We start from the raw sequence: 17,185 nt of genomic DNA, 5'->3' as shown, positions 1-17,185 counted from the left end.
AATTCACTGTGGATCAAAATATAACTCAAAACTGAAGAATTAAAAAAATAACTCTTCCAAAATTAATACTTTAACTTTCCTTCATAAAAAGACTGGCAAGTCCACAGACAAACATGAATTGCTCACAAGTAAGTCAACATTAGGCCCAGAGCCCAACCACAGGTCAAATCTCAAAACGGTGAAATATACAGAATCTATCCCAACTTTCTGTTGTATTGAGTATTTTAAAAATATTTAGGCCACCAGACAGGGCTTGAATTTTTTGTCATGTAGGGATTTAACAGAATTTGACATATATACTGTTAAAGTGTTTGCAGTGTTTGCTTAGTTCTCACGGTGCATTCAAAGTGATATTGTCTCCCTGGTGCTGCTATTTGAAGAGTTCTGATGCAATCTGAACTCCTTTAAAGGAGTTTACTGAAAGCTTGTCTCGGAGCTTCACATCACAAAACAGTCTGGATCAGGTGTTACCTTCACATAAAATCACCTTTCAAACCATGGAGTAATGCAAGGGTAATGTTCATTCTTCTGATAATTCTCGTTCTAAGAAACATTCAGACAAGGCTTAACTTCTAGTGGTATTGCCAGTGACATCCCAACCCCAGTCTGCATGTGCCCAAGGCTCTGAACACTGGTTTGGAAGCCAGCACAACGCGTGGGTAGTGTGTAAGATGAAGTATGTGTGGTAGATAAAATCTGCTGAGTGCTTGATTGTTCTGATACAGGATGGTGACACTGCAGTGAGGTCTGTTACGTCTGATAGAGATACTGAAGTTGCTGAAAGTGAGTTGGCCACAAGGGCTGGGAGGTTGTTTGGAATTTACTTAGTTGAGCTGGCTGAGGTACTGCTTGTCCTTTTTCTTTGTGTGCTTCTTTCACATCATTATTATGAGCAATCAATAGCTGTTCGATGCACTGCACTAAGAAATCCCAGGAGTAAGCAGTAAGACCATGCAGTCTTGTAGGCCATGCTGGAGAAAGATGAAGTATAATCCTTAAAGAAGCCACACATACAGCAGGCCTACTAAAGAAGATGCATAATTTCAAAAGGCATAATCTTGCGAAGATACTTCCAGGAAGTAATCTGCATACTTGGCATGTACAGCAAATCATTGGCCAGCCATCATGAAGATCTGTTTTGTGTATTGCTTCAGAGAGATAATACTCCATGAAATGAGTGGCTGTTGGAAGGTGTAGGTTCCATCGAAAGGCTTCTCAAAATAATAGGTACCTATGTAGCAAAAATTTTTTGCTAATACTATATTCACATTAATCATACAACCCAGGCTGTTGAGCTGCTCTAGCATAGGCACACTATCTTCTTTTTCTTCTGATTTATTTGCTAGAAGCCGACAGGAAAGTGCAACTAAATGTAGCTGCTGGACAGAGATGCCATACTGATCCATAAATGGGTCCAGCAAACAGACTTCAAGGTCTTAGGAACAAAGAGCAGAGTGTGAAGTGATTGTTCACGATGGCAATCAAGTCAGCAAAATACCTTCTGAGACTTAGTTGAAGGTACTGGCCTTTGTAGGAGGACAACTTCAGCTTCTTGTATGGAAGGACTCAATGAATATCGGCAGCACACTGTCCCTGTCACCAGGGCCTCTCCAGGTCCATGGCACCCAGTGGTACGCCTGGCCAGAAGCTGAAACTATGGCCCTCATAGCTTCAGCCCTGTGGGCATTTGGAGTTTGTGGGATATGTGGTCCCGTTTATGCAGCAGACTGTCTCTGTGAAGCACTGGTTTCAGCTCTGGCCCAGCAGCCTGACACTGGTGCTGCCCATTTTTAAAGTACTGGCAGTGGCTCTGTGTACAAAGCCTAAAGGCAGCACATTTTGAAGAAGTTTGTTTTCTTGGAAATATAGTCATTGGGCAGGGAAGACAAAAATATGACTGGGCTGGTAAAAATGCTATTGTTAGAAATAATAATGTGTTAAGGGCAGTATCTTACAAGTACAGAGCATTTTCTGAAGCACGGAGAGCAGGGTGGGGAGAGGGATCAATGGTGTTGAGGGAGAGAGATGCCCAGCAGGACTGGATAACTTATTTTTAGCAGTCTCTAGCCCTTTGCGTTCTATAGAATGTTAGCTCAGAGGGAGCAAGCCAGTGAGATTATGTTCACCCACCCCCTCACCTCCAACCAGAAGACAAGAGAGAAAGCAACTTGCCTAAATTGCATAGTAGTTGCAGGTGGAAGTAGAGCGGGGCTCTGAAGACTTCCAGCTGCAGGTAATTGGCGCCTATTAACAACAGGAAGTCCAGTGTTCTTTACACAAGGCAGCTTTCAGTCTTTTTGCCAATCCGGGGCTTTAAGAGCATGGGAGAAAGCTAGGAGCCAGCTCTTAGGTTCTAACCCAAACCAACTTCAGGTGGAGCAGCTCTCCTTGTTTTGTTTTTATTTTTGGTTGTCTACAAGATGAAGCTGTAAGAGCTTCTGTGACAGAAAGGAGGAAAAGAATAGGACAAACAAGTATTTCCTCAATTCTCACCTCTGGGTTGCCCTTTTAGGCTACCACATCTGTTCTACTTTTTTAAAATCCTCATTGGAGGACATGCTTATTGATGCTGGACAGAGGAGAAGGGAGGGAGAGATGGGGAGAAACATAGATGTGAGAGAGAAACATTGAGTGGTTCCCTCTGATGTGCACCCCAACTGGGATGGAACTTGCAACCAGTAGGCCCTACTGTAACTGAACCCAACTAGAGGGGTCCTACCCCCCAATGCTAACAGGCAAAAACTCTGGAGGCAGAGTTTAGTGGAAAGGATAGCAATCTTTTATTAAATTTTTTAACTATCTGGATAGATATTTAAAAAACAGTAGTAGGGGGAAAAGGCCAGAGTGTGACATCAAAAATAGCTATTTAAATATTAATATTACAATTACTTCATGGATTCCAGAACTGATAATAACACACAAAAAATCTGTGACAAAAATCTCTTTACAGTACTATTATTACCAAGGTCATTGGACCAGAAAAATATCCTTGTACTCTGAAACATATGCCTCAGGTTGCTGAATTAAACTTGCCATAAGCAGAAGGCACATAAATTTTGGTCCTGTTTAGCTTTTTCCTCTTTATGAAACCCCTGAAACTAATATTTTAGTCTGACAGGTCCTGAGCCTCCTCCCCACCCCTCTTACCATTCCCAATGCCCGGGGCCCAGGACCTCCAGGCCCTGGCAGCCTGGAAGGAAAGAAAATTAAAAATAAAGTGGTGTTTTTTGCTCACTTCTTTAAAATACCCACCCTCAAATCCCTTGTGTAGCCAGCATGTGTCAGCTTGGTTGCCAAGGTGACATACAAATGTACAGCTCAACCCCTGCCCCACATTTTTGGTGGTGGGAGGTCCCCCATTACACAACCAGGAATTGAACTGAACCCACAACCTTCTGGGTTACTGGATGATGCTCAAACCAGCTGAGCCACACTGGCCAGGGCTACCACATCCTTTCTAGGGCTTCACCCTATTTCCTGTTTTTGGTCCTGGAGTTGAACCACCCTCCTTTACTGACTTCTTGTACCAGTTTGCTAACATACCAGATTTTGATTTTCCTGCTAGTTCAAACTTCTCCAACTTCTCTTTGTCCTTTGGGTATCACATTCAGTTCTATGTCCCCCAAGATGCATCAGTTCCTCTAAACTGTTAATCTACTCTCTTCCCCATTCACTGTGTCAGCTATCAGAGCTGCCTTGTGTGACAGTCCCTGCGCTGAAGTCACATGGGCATCTCTATAATCCTTCTGCTGCTGAATCCCAAATCTATTTTTTTGGCCAAGATCACCAGCTCAGGTTTTAGACTTCTATGTTCTATAGATATCTTCATGTTCTATGTCACCAACCCATTCCTGTGTCTGTGTTTGCGGTCTTACTCAGCAGGACCCACACCTAAACTAGAAGGGAGGATCACAGAGGCAACATTCTCTCAAGCCAACCAATTGTCAAATCTTTTCCATTTTACCTTTCTCTCCATAATTCTATCTCCTCTCCATTTCTACTACCCCCACCTTGCTTCGTCTCATACCTGGATTATCACAGCAATCTCCTTAACTAGTGTCCTTGGCTCTACTCTGTCTCCCCCACCCCTCTTTTTTTCTCTGCACAAACACAGAATGACTGACTTGGAAAGGAGATGCTACCATTCCTGGGATGAAGCCCTGCCCCTTGAATGGCCTGCCTGGACAAGGCTTTCTGTGATCTCACCCCTGCCTACCTCTCCAGCCTCATCTCTCACACTTACACAGCAAACCAAACTATGTGCAGTTTCACACATCATGATGTCTCTTTCCTCCCAGTCTTTGGGTTTGCTGTTTCTTTTGCTTGTTATGCCTCCCTACCACTTCTTCTAGCCAACTGGAACTTGTTAAGTCTCAGTGAGGTATCTTCTCTCCTTTGAGTCTTCCTCATGTCCCCCCTAAACAGCTGGCTTAAATGATATTTCCTATGGCTCTCTTGGCACCCTGTGCCTCCCTGTCTCTGTTAGTTCATTCCACCAATATTTATTGATTACCTGTTATGCACCAGGCAAGGCACTAGGGACAAAGCAGTGATTCTCTCCTTAGATACTAAATTCTGCTAAATGAGGAAGAAACAGGTACATAAGTAGCATGGTTAGCATGTTAGAGAGTGATAAGTACTAGGGAGAAAAATAAAACAGAGAAAGGGGAAAAGCAGCAAGTGAGTGGATTTGCAACTTAGAAAAGGTGACTGATGAAAGTCTTTTGAGATAGATGACCTTTGAGAAGGAGCTGAGGCCAGGTGGGGGAATGAGCCATGCAGGTATTTGGGCAAAGAGGATTTCAGGCAGAAGCAACAGCAAGTTCTAGGACCCTGAGGGGAAAAATGTGCCTGGCACGTTGAAAAAGAGCAAGATGCCAGCATAAATAAAAGAAGGTAAACAAGTAGCAGGTGATGTTGGAAAGGTAATAAGGGCAAGAAGGGCAGATCACACCAGGTCCTGTCTATGGTGATGGGCCACTATATAAACAGTGGCTTTCCCTCTGAGGAGAGGGAAGCTATTGAGAGTTTAAGCAGAAGAGTGACACCTGCTTTACATTTTAATAGATCTCTCAGGCAACATTAAAAATAGGCTAGAGGAAAGCGGGGGCAGAAGCAGGGAGACAGATTAAAAGGCTGTAGCAATAATCTAGACAAGAGAGGATTCTGGCTTGGCTAGGGATCTGGCATGGTAAGTGGTGAATATGTGTATTATAGATGTACTTTGAGATAAACATGAGAGGATTTATTGACGTAATAAAATAATCAATTTCTGAATTAACCATCGATTACTTGAAAGGTAAAGGTTTGTTTTGGAGTAGGGGAGAGATAGACAGCTAAGTTAAATGCAGTCCACAGTTCCTGGTTTTCTAAAACCCTACAAGTTAAGAGAGGCAATATGGCAAGTTCATATAAATGTCAAATAACCATTAACAAATAGTGAGTGAGGTAAGATTGAGGTAATAGCCTCCCCATGGTTCTGGATCCACTAGTTGCTATAACAACTAACCACCACTTCTCACATTTCCCTTACTCAAATGCATCTCTCCATCACATTTCTGTCCATGTGGGATGGCAGTTGTGGGGAGGTTGGGGTTCTCTTCATCGTAGTCACTCAGTCTCCCTACATCAAGTGGCTCTGCTGTCTTCAAAAGTTCTGACTCCTTTTTTTCTCTACCAGATTAGCCCACTCATCCATCAAGAACTTGTGAAGCCTTTGTGACTCCCTAGACTAAGTGTGTTACTCCCTTCCCTGTGGTCTCTTCACAGTTATATATGCTTTGTCTATACATGTGCCATCCAATATAGTACCCACTAATCACATGGGGCTCTTATGTAGTTGAAATGTGTTTTGGATTGGAATGATATTTTGGATTTATTGAATTAAAATTTGTTATCAAAATAAATTTTATTGGTTTCTTTTTACTTTTTAAAATGTGGCTACTTGAAAATTTTGAATTATATTATAGCTCACATCATATTTACAGGCAGCACTAGCTATATTATTTTTTATACTATAGTGTATGCCTATCTATCTTCTGCACTGGAGCATGAGAAAAATTCTCATCTTTGTGTCTGAAGACCCTTGAAAGTAGACTTGTTCGTAGCAGAATCTGTCCTTCCAAATTCTGAAGAAATGAATGAACTCTGTAAGAGAAACACAAACAGAATTGAAGGTGGACAGGGAGGATTTTCACTGATGCAAAAAAGGAAGACAGAAGGAAGTAGTTTCACAGGAAAAGCAAGTGTGAATAATGCAGAGAGTTCTGAAAGCATGGAATGAAGCTCAAGAATGTCTAGTGAATGATTTCTCTGGAATGCAGCAGTGAGGAAAATAAAGATGGGAAGATCTGCCATGGGCAGATTGTGAAGGGTTTTCCAATGGCAGAATGAAGGGTTGGGACTTCCTTTTATAAACAAAGGGAGTCATTGAGGACCTGTGAGCTGAAAGCAACTGGTGGTCACATATAACACAGTGGTCCTGAATAACTGGAAGTTGCAGTTTCCCAGGCTGTGACACTATTTGTCAGTATGAATTATTTGCATTTCTTCATTTGGTTTGCTTTTTCATCCAGATGCTTGTGGCTTACAGTCCTGATTTCAGACTTTCCAGGGGAAACCCCTGCTTGAATTTCCATCCCCCATCTCAAATCCCCTAAGCCCAAACCTTTTTCAGGGAAGGGAGAAAACCCAGTTCCCATGAGGATTTTCTCTGCTGAAGTTTACCTTTTGTTCCCTGAGGAATTGTCACAAGTGTCTGTGATACAGTCTTTCCTATAAGTCAGCTGGGCAACTGCTCAGCTAAGCTGCCTGCTGAGCAGCTTGGCACCACGAAATAGACAAGAGCCACACACGGTAACTACACTATTCACTTAGCTTTTATTCAATGCAGGTTCACTCAAACTAGAATATCAAGATATATTCATATCCTACACTCTAATAATCTAAGAAGAACATGACACACACACACACACAGCAATCAATTGGGGGAAAATGAACCCAAGTCCCAGAGCCCTAGTCTGCAGGTCTGGGAGATAGCACGGTGGGTGGGCAAGGGAATCATCAGTGTTTACAAGGAAGGCCCTCCAGAGCCAGGTGGGGAGCAGGCCTCAGCCAGCAGGGTAGAGCCTCCAGAGGCCAATGCCAAGGGAGATCTGCGTGTCATGGTGCAGCACTCTGGTGTGTGGAGCTCAGCTGTCTTGGCAGTGGTCTCAAACCTGCCTCAGTTATACCTTGAGAGTGGTGTAGTCCACCCTTCTGGGTCTTTTTGATAAATGTCTTGGCACCCCTGATACTAAGTGTGGAATTTTCCCAGGGGCCTATGGTGGTACATGGCTGTTCTGCTTGATATTCCTGCTGGTAAGTGTGGAATTTCCCCAGGAGACTATCTAAGGGTGGTCCTGCTCTGCAGACATGGCTACACTGACCATGTGTGCAGACATCTTAAGTATGTCTCCTTGCCAGATGTGTTTACTCTGACTTGGGTAATTTTCCTCTTGAACCAAAGTGTCATGGCTGACTGACAGCCATTTTAGTTGACATACGTGACTCCACTTTGTTTTATATACTGTATGCTATCTGAATCGGACCAGTGCCATTACATTAGTCCTGCTCTCCACAGGAGTGATTAGGGAGCCCTAAAAAACCAGGTCAGAGTATTCCAGAGCTTTTCCAGGCTGCGATCTTGGAGTTTTTCTTCTTCTGAACATAACCTCCCTGGAAACAAGGGAGGAATGGCCACAGTGCCCATCTCCAGGCTTTGATCTGAGGCTGCAGGGCCCTTTTGGTGGGGGACTCAAATGTTGGAAAACTTTTAGTTTTAGGTAATGGCTAATAAGCTTAGTAATAAATATATGTAAAAACTATTGTTTCAGGAACTGAAGGAGTCCCACCCTGACTCCAGGAGACCACAAGTGATTGACCTTTGTGCTCCAGAAGAGATCATCAGCAGTCAAGGTGGTGTCTGAGCCATTGTCTTCCAGGGAGAGACAGTCTACAGCCCAGGACACAGATAAAGAAAATCACCCACAACTAAGGACACAGGACACAGATAAAGAATACCACTAGTTGGCAGATGAACAGATGATAGGGAAATTGCCAGATAGTAGCTTGTCCGGCAATTTTATCTGATTAACCTCTTTCCTGAATTCCAAATCCCTTACCTACACTTTTGCCCCCTTGTAAAAAAGGCTGGCTTGAAAGAAAATGTAAAGTGTCTATTAGGGTACAAACCCATCATCTTCTCAGATCTCTGGTCATCTGAATAAAGCTCCTGTAAAGATTCAATCCCTGTCTCTGTTTATGGATCTGGTAGGTGACAGGCAGCACCAATACTGGCTTTTCAGTTTTGTTTTGAAGAGTGTGTTCCACAGTCAGCCTTGGGGATTATTAAGCTTTTTATTCATAATGAAGTGCAATTATTTCCTTAATTATATTGCTCCCATTTTATATTTTTTAAAAAGTGAACCACCTTCATCGGTTAATCAAAAGTTGTATAATATGTGGTGAAAAGAAAGAAAGGATCAGATTTAAATCTCAGCTCTCAATTTTTATTAGATGAAAGCAGAAGTCTACTAGGAGCTGAATCCAGAGCCAGGATCAGAGCATCAGCCTGACAGCTAATATGCAAGTCTCCCTGGGGACACACAGAGCCTGGGGACAGAACATCAAATACCAGGAAGTAAGCACTGGGAGAGATCTGAGAGACTGTGGTCTGAAACTGTCATTCTGTTGATGCGAGGTCTGGGTCCAGAGGTAGAAGTGGCTTGGCCAAGATCTCACTTACCATTGTGCCAGGCAATGTTTCCTCAGATGTTAGCCAAATATGTGGAGTAATAATAGTTTTCCTTAGCATTTTACTTTACACTTTAAACAGCTCTTGTCTAGCCTTTCTCTGCCTTTATCCTTATGACAATCCTGTGAACTAAGTCAGGCAGTATTAAGTTTGCCTTTGGTTCAGAATCTGGATTTCAAAATGGCTCAGCATTTGCCTGAAGCCACACAGCAAATACTAGAGCTGGAAGACTCACAGGAGTCAGTGTCCTTTTCATTTCATTTGCTGTACAGCCTCTCTGTTCTCATTACTGATTTGTTCGTTCATTTGGCATCTTGTGTGCCCCAGCCTCTTCAACCAAGCCCCATCTACCTTCGTGGAGTAATTAGGGTTTTAGTCATAGGAAGAACATCCTTTGGTTTGAGCTATAGAAAAACCTCTTCCATGGAATGTGAAAGACAGGTTGGTGAGGTTAGAGCCTGGAGGCAGAGTCTAGCAGGCTAGGGACGAAAGAGGAGGCTGGGATACCGAACTGGCAATGAGAATGGAAAGATGGAAGAGAGGCTTTGCGAGAGATTTCAAAAAAGATTGAGGAAAAGAGAGCAGTTGAAAGAAGTCTAAGATTTTATAGTTCACTTACTTGGTAGGTCCAAATCATGTTAACCAGGTCTGGGAGATAAAATAAAGAGCCCAAGCATTTAAAGTTTGGCCAGGTTTTGATATCTCAGAATTCATTGAAGAGATTCATCAGAGCACTGGGGGCAGTGGCCCAAAGGAGTGGATGTAATCACCCATAGAAGTGTGAATAACAAAAAGAGGGCCTGGGGTGAACTCTGAGCCAGGCTCTTGTTCTCACAGCCTCTCCTGGGCTAAGTCGTTAACCTCCATTCTCATCTGGAAAAGCTGCAGCAGGTGACCACAAGCATCTGTGATTGGATTCGCACAAGGTGAGGAAACTGCAGGATTCTGAGTCTGGCCCCACCCTTCAACTGACTAGCTCTCCTAGCTGGTGTTTAAAAGCCCAGGTGACCCCACAGAGCCAGTAAGTGGTGCTCCTGGTTCACAGGGCGTGTCTTTGAGTAATGGAGGCCTCTCCTGCCTCTACTTCTCTGCATCGTTTCCTCTGCCCTGGATTTTATTACTGAGTGAGTGATGTTTGCCTGGAAACACTTTCTTTATGACTTATTAATAAAAAGCAAGAAGGGAGAAATAGAAGAAACACAAAGTAAGAGAGCAGGATTGTATCCAAGTAAAACACTTTTCAAAGTGTCGAGAGGTCTTTGGGGAAATAGGAAAAATAAATGAGTTGAAGTGCGAAGTGAGTGAGAGGCAGGAAACTTTGGCTTCAGGAAATAAGTCCAGAGTATCAGCAATTTTCACTGAAACAAAGCTAATCAAAACAAGATAAAACCTGACAAAAATGAAAACTAATAATAATCATTGCCATTTTCCTCATTATGGTCACCCTCACCACAACAGCCTGTGTTGGCATATTATCTCAAGACTAGATTGATCTGAACAATGAATAATTCATAAGAAAGTAATCTGACAAAGCAGTCAATGGTGGCTGGTGGATCAGGAAGAACTGAGTGATGGAGCTGGTCCTTTCTCTCCCTGGGTACCCTGCACAGGGTAACCCTAAATCGCCCCAGGTTGAAGATCTCCAGGATGGGGCAATGCCTTGAATCTGGGCTTTGTTTCAGAATCCAGGGTCTGTAGAATCTCCAAACCTCCCCTGGAATTGTCTGCTCAGTGAAAAGTAGGAGGTAGCCCCCAAGATAGCAAAACCATGCCCTCTGGGTAAACATAGGGGGTGACTGGGAGGAGGGAAGCTGCATACTTTGTGAATCTTGAGATTCTTTGTGAGATCTGAGGTGTAAGGTGCGGCCTGCCAGAGGCCTTTTTAAACTCACTGAACTCAGTGATGGTGCCTAGGCTGAGCCTTCAGAAAAGGTTTTCATGAGAAGAAAGGGATGCTGCTCTCCTATCCTTTACCCCAATTGCTGAAAATTTTCAATTTCACGTTTCCTTTTCCTCCCACAGCCCTACTGCCCTAGCGTCCAGGACACTGACCAACTGAAAGGGTATTTCTTCCAGGTACCTTGCTTTGTGAATGCCCGTACTCCATGGTTTGGTTCTTGAATCTTCTACCTGGATCCCCTCCTCACTTTTGATTGTAATTCTCTCTCTTGAAATCCTACCTATCTCCACACAGCTTGATGCCTCCAAATGGAAGTTATTTCTCTTCCTTTGCTTTACTTTTTATCATACATATCACATTCATGCATGTTTTATGAAAACCTGTACACTTTGAGGACTTATTGTCCCTATTAGACCACAAACTCTATCAGAGGTAGGACCTTGTTTTACTTATCTGACTAACGTTCAAAAAAGGGAGCCCAGGAAATTTTCCAGCTACAAGAGAACAAGTGAAAATGAATGCTGGCATGCTTCCTAGCATGTGGAATCACAGCTCAGCAAACTGAGCTGAGTGGTTTAAACCCAACTCACCCTTAAGGCCCAAGTCAAATGCCACCTTGTTATTTAGTCTTAACCAGATATTTTCATTTGGAAGTGGACTCCTCCTGAATTTCTTAACAAGGGTATTAATGCCGATCACCAAATACTTCCACTTTTTGTTCTGGACACATGGTGAGATTGAATTTCCCTGGCCTCTTTGAAGTTTAAAGCAGTCATGTGACTTGGTTGGGCCACCAAATAAGAGCAGAAATTATTTGTGTCATTTCTGAATGGAAACTTTCAGAGCCAGTGAAAGATTCATTATGTCCTCTTTCTCCTGTCTCACCAACTATAGAAAGTGGAGAGAATATGCAACTAGAGTTCTCAAGTAAGGACACCATCCAGCAGAATATTTCCACTAACCCATGATGAAAATAGAGTAGGAGCAGGAAATAAAACTGTTTTTATAAGCTACTGGGAATTGGAGTTGCTTAGTACTACAGCCTAACATAACTGATCCTGTCTGAAACATATACCATAATACTTCCCAATATATTATTTGTGAAATATCATCTCCCTTTTTTAAAGTATATTTTATTGATTATGCTATTACAGTTGTCCTGATTTTTTCTCCCCCTCCTCCCTGCACCCCACCTCACCTCCATTCCCACCAACCTCTTAGTTCATGTCCATGGGTTGTACATTTAAGTTCTTTGGCTTCTCCATTTCTTATATTATCCTTAACCTTCCCCTGCCCATTAATTATGCTTCTTATTCCCTGTAACTTTCCCCCCATTCTCCCTCATTCCACTGCACTGATAACTCTCCATGTGATCTCCATTTCTGTGATTCTGTTTCTGTTTTAGGTGTTTGCCTAGTTATTGTTTTTGTTTTTCAGGTTCAGTTGTTGATAATTGTGAGTTTGTTGTAATTTTACTATTCATAGTTTTGATATTCTTCTATTTCTTAGATAAGTCCCTTTAACATTTCATATAATAAGGGCTTGGTAATGATGAAGTCCTGTAACTTGACCTTATCTGGGAAGTTCTTTATTTGCCCTTCCATTCTAAATGATAGCTTTACTGCATAGAGTCATCTTGGATGTAGGTCCTTGCCTTTCATGACTTGGAATACTTCTTTCTAGCCTCTTCTTGCGTGTAAGGTTTCTTTTGAGAAATCTGCTGCTAGTCTTATAGGAATTTCTTTGTGGGTAACTGTCTCTTTTCCTCTTGCTGCTTTTAAGATTCTCTCATCTTTAATCTTGGCTAACGTAATTATGATGTGCCCGGTGTGTGTTTCCTTGGGTCCTACTTCTTTGGGATTTCCTGGGAAGCTTTGGGAGCTTCCTGGACTTCCTGGAAGTCTATTTACTTTCTCAGATTGGGGAAGTTCTCCTCCATTATTTCTTCAAACAAGTTTTCAATTCCTTGTTCTTCCTCTTCTCTTTCTGGCACCTCTATGATTGGATGTTGGAACATTTAAAGTTGTCCTAGAGGTTCCTCAGCCTCTCCTCATTTTTTTGAATTCTTGTTTCTTAATTCTGTTCTGGTTAAATGTTTACTTCTTCCTTCTGCTCCAAATTGTCGATTTGAGTCCTGGTTTCCTTCCTTTCACTGTTGGTTCCCTGTATATTTTTTCTTTATTTCACTTTGCATAGCCTTCATTTCTTCCTTCATTATGTAACCAGGCTCAATTAATTTTGTGAGCATCCTCATTACCAGTGTTTTGAACTCTGCATCTGATAGGTTGTCTATCTCCTCATTGCTTAGGGTTTGGTTTTTTTGTAGTTTTGATCTGTTCTTTTATTTGGGCCAAATTTCTTTGTCTCAGTGCACCTGTTACATTGTAAGGGGTGGGGCCTTAGGTATTCTCCAGAGTGGGGCGACCCTTTTTGCTGGTTGTGGCACTGTATGTCAGGGAGGGGTCAGAGAGGGAACAATAATGCTTGCTCAGCTCTGGCCCCACTTTCTGTCACTTCCCTCACTACTCACAAGCAGATTATGCCCTTCCAGGTGCTGATTTCCAGGTGGGTGGGTTTGTGTATGTTTTAGGATTGTGTGGGCCTCTCCATGGACTCTCCTGTGAGACTGGGGGCTTCTCCTGATGTTGCAATCCACACAGACTTTTACAGCCAGAGGTTTGGGTCTTTAGTTTCCCTCACTGAAACCCTAGGTTTCATGGTTTGTCTCACTCCCCAGTTGTTCCTCCCAGCTTATCTGTACACAGATGAGGGACCACTCAGTATGCCAGCCCCTGCCTCACCTGTGCGGTTCACCACTTTGCTATGCAGCCTCTCTGACCCTGCTGCCTGTCTCTGCCCCTCCTACCAGTCTGGATAAATGTTGCTTTATCTTCTTGGTTGTCGGAGTTCTGTGCAGTTTGATTTTCTGGCAGTTCTGGTTGTTCTTTATTTTTAAATTGGTTGTTATCCTTCTTTTGGTTGTGTGAGGAAGCAAAACATTTCTACCTACACCTCTGTCCTGGCTGGAACTCCAAAATGTCATCTCCCTTTGAACAGTCATTTATCTGTTCATTCATTTACTCAGTCATTCATCCATCCAACAGTTATTGATAGAACACCACCATGTGTTAGGCATTGTGCTAGTTGCTGAGATAGCATGATCAAAGTATTTGTTCTCAACAGGCTTTTGATCTGGACAGGAGGATGGAGAAGTAATCAAAGAGTATGAATGAAATATGATACATAACATAGGGGGAAATTCAAAATGCTATGAAAGCACTAAGATAGGGTACCCTAACCCTTATAAGTTTGGGAAGACCAGAAAAGGACTGCTGGAGAAATTTCTACCTAGACTGGGCCTTAAGAGACAAATAGCAATTACTTAGGTGAAGGGGTGAAGGGATGAAGGAAAGAGGGTAGGAGATTAATCCAGGCTAGGGGTGTGACCTATGTGAAGGGAAGATGGTCAAGAATGAGCAGAGGAGGCTCAGAGTATAGCAAGTGATGCAGTGTGGCTGGTGCATGGAGTCTGAGAGGCGTGGGAAGGAAACTGAGTGAGATGAGGCTGGTCAGGTAAGCTGTGGTCAGATCTAGAAGATTGGATGCCAAGTGAAAACCTCTAGTTTGGACTTTATCATAAAGGCAATAGAGAGCCATTGAAGGGTTTAAAAGTAAATGAATGATATAATTATATTTGAGTTTTATGTTTTAAGATCATCCTGGCTGCTTCCAGGAGAAGGAATTGGAGTATGGCAGCATCATGAACCCCAGGGTAAAGTCTGTATCTGAACCACCCTTCTCTTCCTCTCACTTCCACCCTGATACTGGTTATACATTTTAGAAATGCCAATAGGATAGAGGGATGATGGGAGGAATACAAGTTTCCAGCCCTGGGAGCCTCTCTCAGTCACACCTCCAGTATTGAGCAGTCACTCACAATAGCAGCCACATGCAGTTTGGAGGTGTGAGCATTTTAGATGCTGCTGTTCTTTCATGAGTACACCTGAGCAAACCCCAACCCCTCAGCAAGAGCGAGGCTGTGCTGGGCAGTGAAGGCTTGCCCTCTTCCGTAGGAGACAGAAGCACCTAGGCACTCCCAAAGGAAAACCAGCCAGGTAACTGCTGCCTGGGTCGGGGGTTGTAAATGCACCCACCACACTGGGCTTTGCAGCATCATAACGCAGTCTGGCTTCAGGCTCTGCTGGATCTGTGATTCTCTCGGAGCTCCAAACCTTGGAGGCAGGAGGCTAGCAAATGGAGGCTTTTGGGGGTTGCAGCAGAGAGAGAGGCTTTCTAGCCCTTTGTAGGCCAGGGTTGGAGTGGGCAGGTACGGAAGCATCACTCTTTCAGACAGGAGAGTTGCGCTTGCCTGGGAGTTGGGCTGTGGGCTGAGCCAGGTGGTGCTGAGTAGGAGGGACACTCACACTCCAAAAGCCAGGCCAGTGTGATTCCAGAAGGAAAAACTTTAGTATATTCCAATTTTCCAAAATAGAAAGAATAAAACAAATCAGAGCAGATGTTCCAACATGTAATTATGAACTAATCAGTTTGGACTTTAAAAAAAGAGAGAGAAATTTCAAAATAGGTCCCATATTTCATCAGCTGCAGCCCTGGTGGAGGGCTGGCTGGGTTGGAAGGGAGTTACTGCAGAGGGTTGCAGGTGACCAGGTTGGTGGGGGGAGACTGGTGAGGGGCAGGTGCTACTGCTGCCACTGCTTCTGAGGCTGAGACTGCTGCTGCAGGGGGAGCAGTGCCAGGCTGCAGGTGCCAGGTTGAGAAAAGCAGTTCCCTGGTAGGAACACTGCAAGCTGGGTTGAGTCAGCTCCTGCCTCATCCTGCCCTAGATTTAGTCTCTGGCTGACTCAGGAAATGCCTGGCCTGGAAGAACATAAGCTGAGCACTTTATCCTCAACCTTAAGGCTTTGGTCACCCCCTAACGCCCACTCTTTCCTTTTAAGCCAGTAAGATTCAGGAAAGAATCAGGACACGTTCTTGGATAGGCAGCAGTCCTTGAGCTGTGGGAGCCCTGGGCTCTTGAGCTTAGTTCTGGAATTGGGTCTGAAATCTGCAAGGCTGAAATTTTTTTTAAAATGCTGCCTGGACCTTCGAGTGGTTCCCTAGCAACGAATGATATGAAGGAGGCAACAGAGGAAAGGAAGAAAGGAAGGGAGAAAGCAAGGAAGAAGAGATCATGGAGACAGAGTGAGAAAAGAGAGATCCCTGTAAGATTAAGACCCCACTGTGAAATCTATAATTTTATTAGACATTTACAGTAGAGTTCTAAGATGTTAGACACTGTTTAGAAATGTACATGGTCTTTCTGCTGATGGATGCCTATATATGTGCGTAACTAGAGCTCCGCAGATGATCTGCACTGTGAGCTTGTTTGGTTTGCTGGAATGAGCACTCTGCAGTCCCCAGAAACCCTTAGGAACAAAGTGCTATTAACACACAAACACACCTCACAGCTCCCTCCACTAGGTGCAGAATCCCAGGTTTCCTGACGTGCTGGACAGCCTTTGGCCCCTTCCTTCTTGCTAGAATTTAGCTTCAAACTAGTTCCCAGGCTAGGACTGGGATGAACACCCCTTATAAGTGCCTGCTCCCAGGAACCAGTTTGCAAAGACCACACAGGTAGCAGAGTGGCTCCAGCAAGTCCCAGTCTCATTTCTTGTTAACTGCGTGTCTTTTTTAAACTCTAACCTTTCTGGCTTCCATCTCCTTATCTGTAAAGTGAAGATAATGATAATTCTTGTAGCACAGGGTGGCTGAGAAGGTTACAGAAGGGAACATACATGAAGTTTTGGTACATATTCAGCAAAAGACTGGCCCCTCTGAGCAGAGTGGGTCTCCTGATGGCCTGATTGTGCAGAGCTTGAAATGGAAAGGTCATCTGACCTGGAGAAAATGAAAAATGCTCTGTAGTCCTGTGTATTTCCTTTTCAGGGAAGTTCTGCTCATCCCTGGAAGCCCCTTGAGATTCTCTCTCCTTTTTTTCTTTTGTTTTGGGCCTCGGCACTAGTATTTCTTCTACTGTGAATGCCATTTAATCTTCTCTCCATCTCTGCAGAGTCGAATTAAGTTGACTCCTTGAGGCCCACCACAAGGCTCACCTCTGGTATGAAGTCCTCACAGCTGCTGCATTCTAAGTCTACCTTGTGCACCCTTAAATTCCCTCAGCACTACATCCATGTATTTATTGATGTTATTTGTGGCTCTCTAGCTTGTGGTATAGTTATTTGTAAACACAAGTAACAACATTAGCTCTCCTAAGAAACTAAAAGATCCTTGAGGAAAGGGTCTCTTTTGGGTCCATCTTGACAAGAATGCCCCCATCCTCATGGCCACCACAGTGTCTGCCACTGGGTGGGTGCTTGATCTATGCTTTACAGAGTGTTCATGAAGACACCCCTGCTCTGCATGCAGCCTGACTTGTCAATGTGCAATGGAGAAGGAAGCTATGGACCAGCCTTCCAGCTGAACGTGAGTGA

The 17,185-nt window shown here is 43.5% G+C and overlaps 1 pseudogene; it reads right to left on the bottom strand.

Annotated features, from left to right (window-relative positions):
- Positions 1-483: 483 nt before the first annotated feature.
- Positions 484-1,620, bottom strand: LOC119000590 (cyclin-J-like; annotated as a pseudogene).
- Between the last annotated feature and the right edge of the window lie 15,565 nt (positions 1,621-17,185).

Source organism: Sturnira hondurensis, unplaced genomic scaffold (genome assembly GCF_014824575.4).
Source record: "Sturnira hondurensis isolate 20B ecotype Veracruz unplaced genomic scaffold, ASM1482457v3 Scaffold0015793, whole genome shotgun sequence".
Lineage (NCBI taxonomy): Eukaryota > Metazoa > Chordata > Mammalia > Chiroptera > Phyllostomidae > Sturnira > Sturnira hondurensis.
Note: the sequence above shows the minus strand (reverse complement) of the source record. Positions and strands in the feature narration are given on the sequence as shown.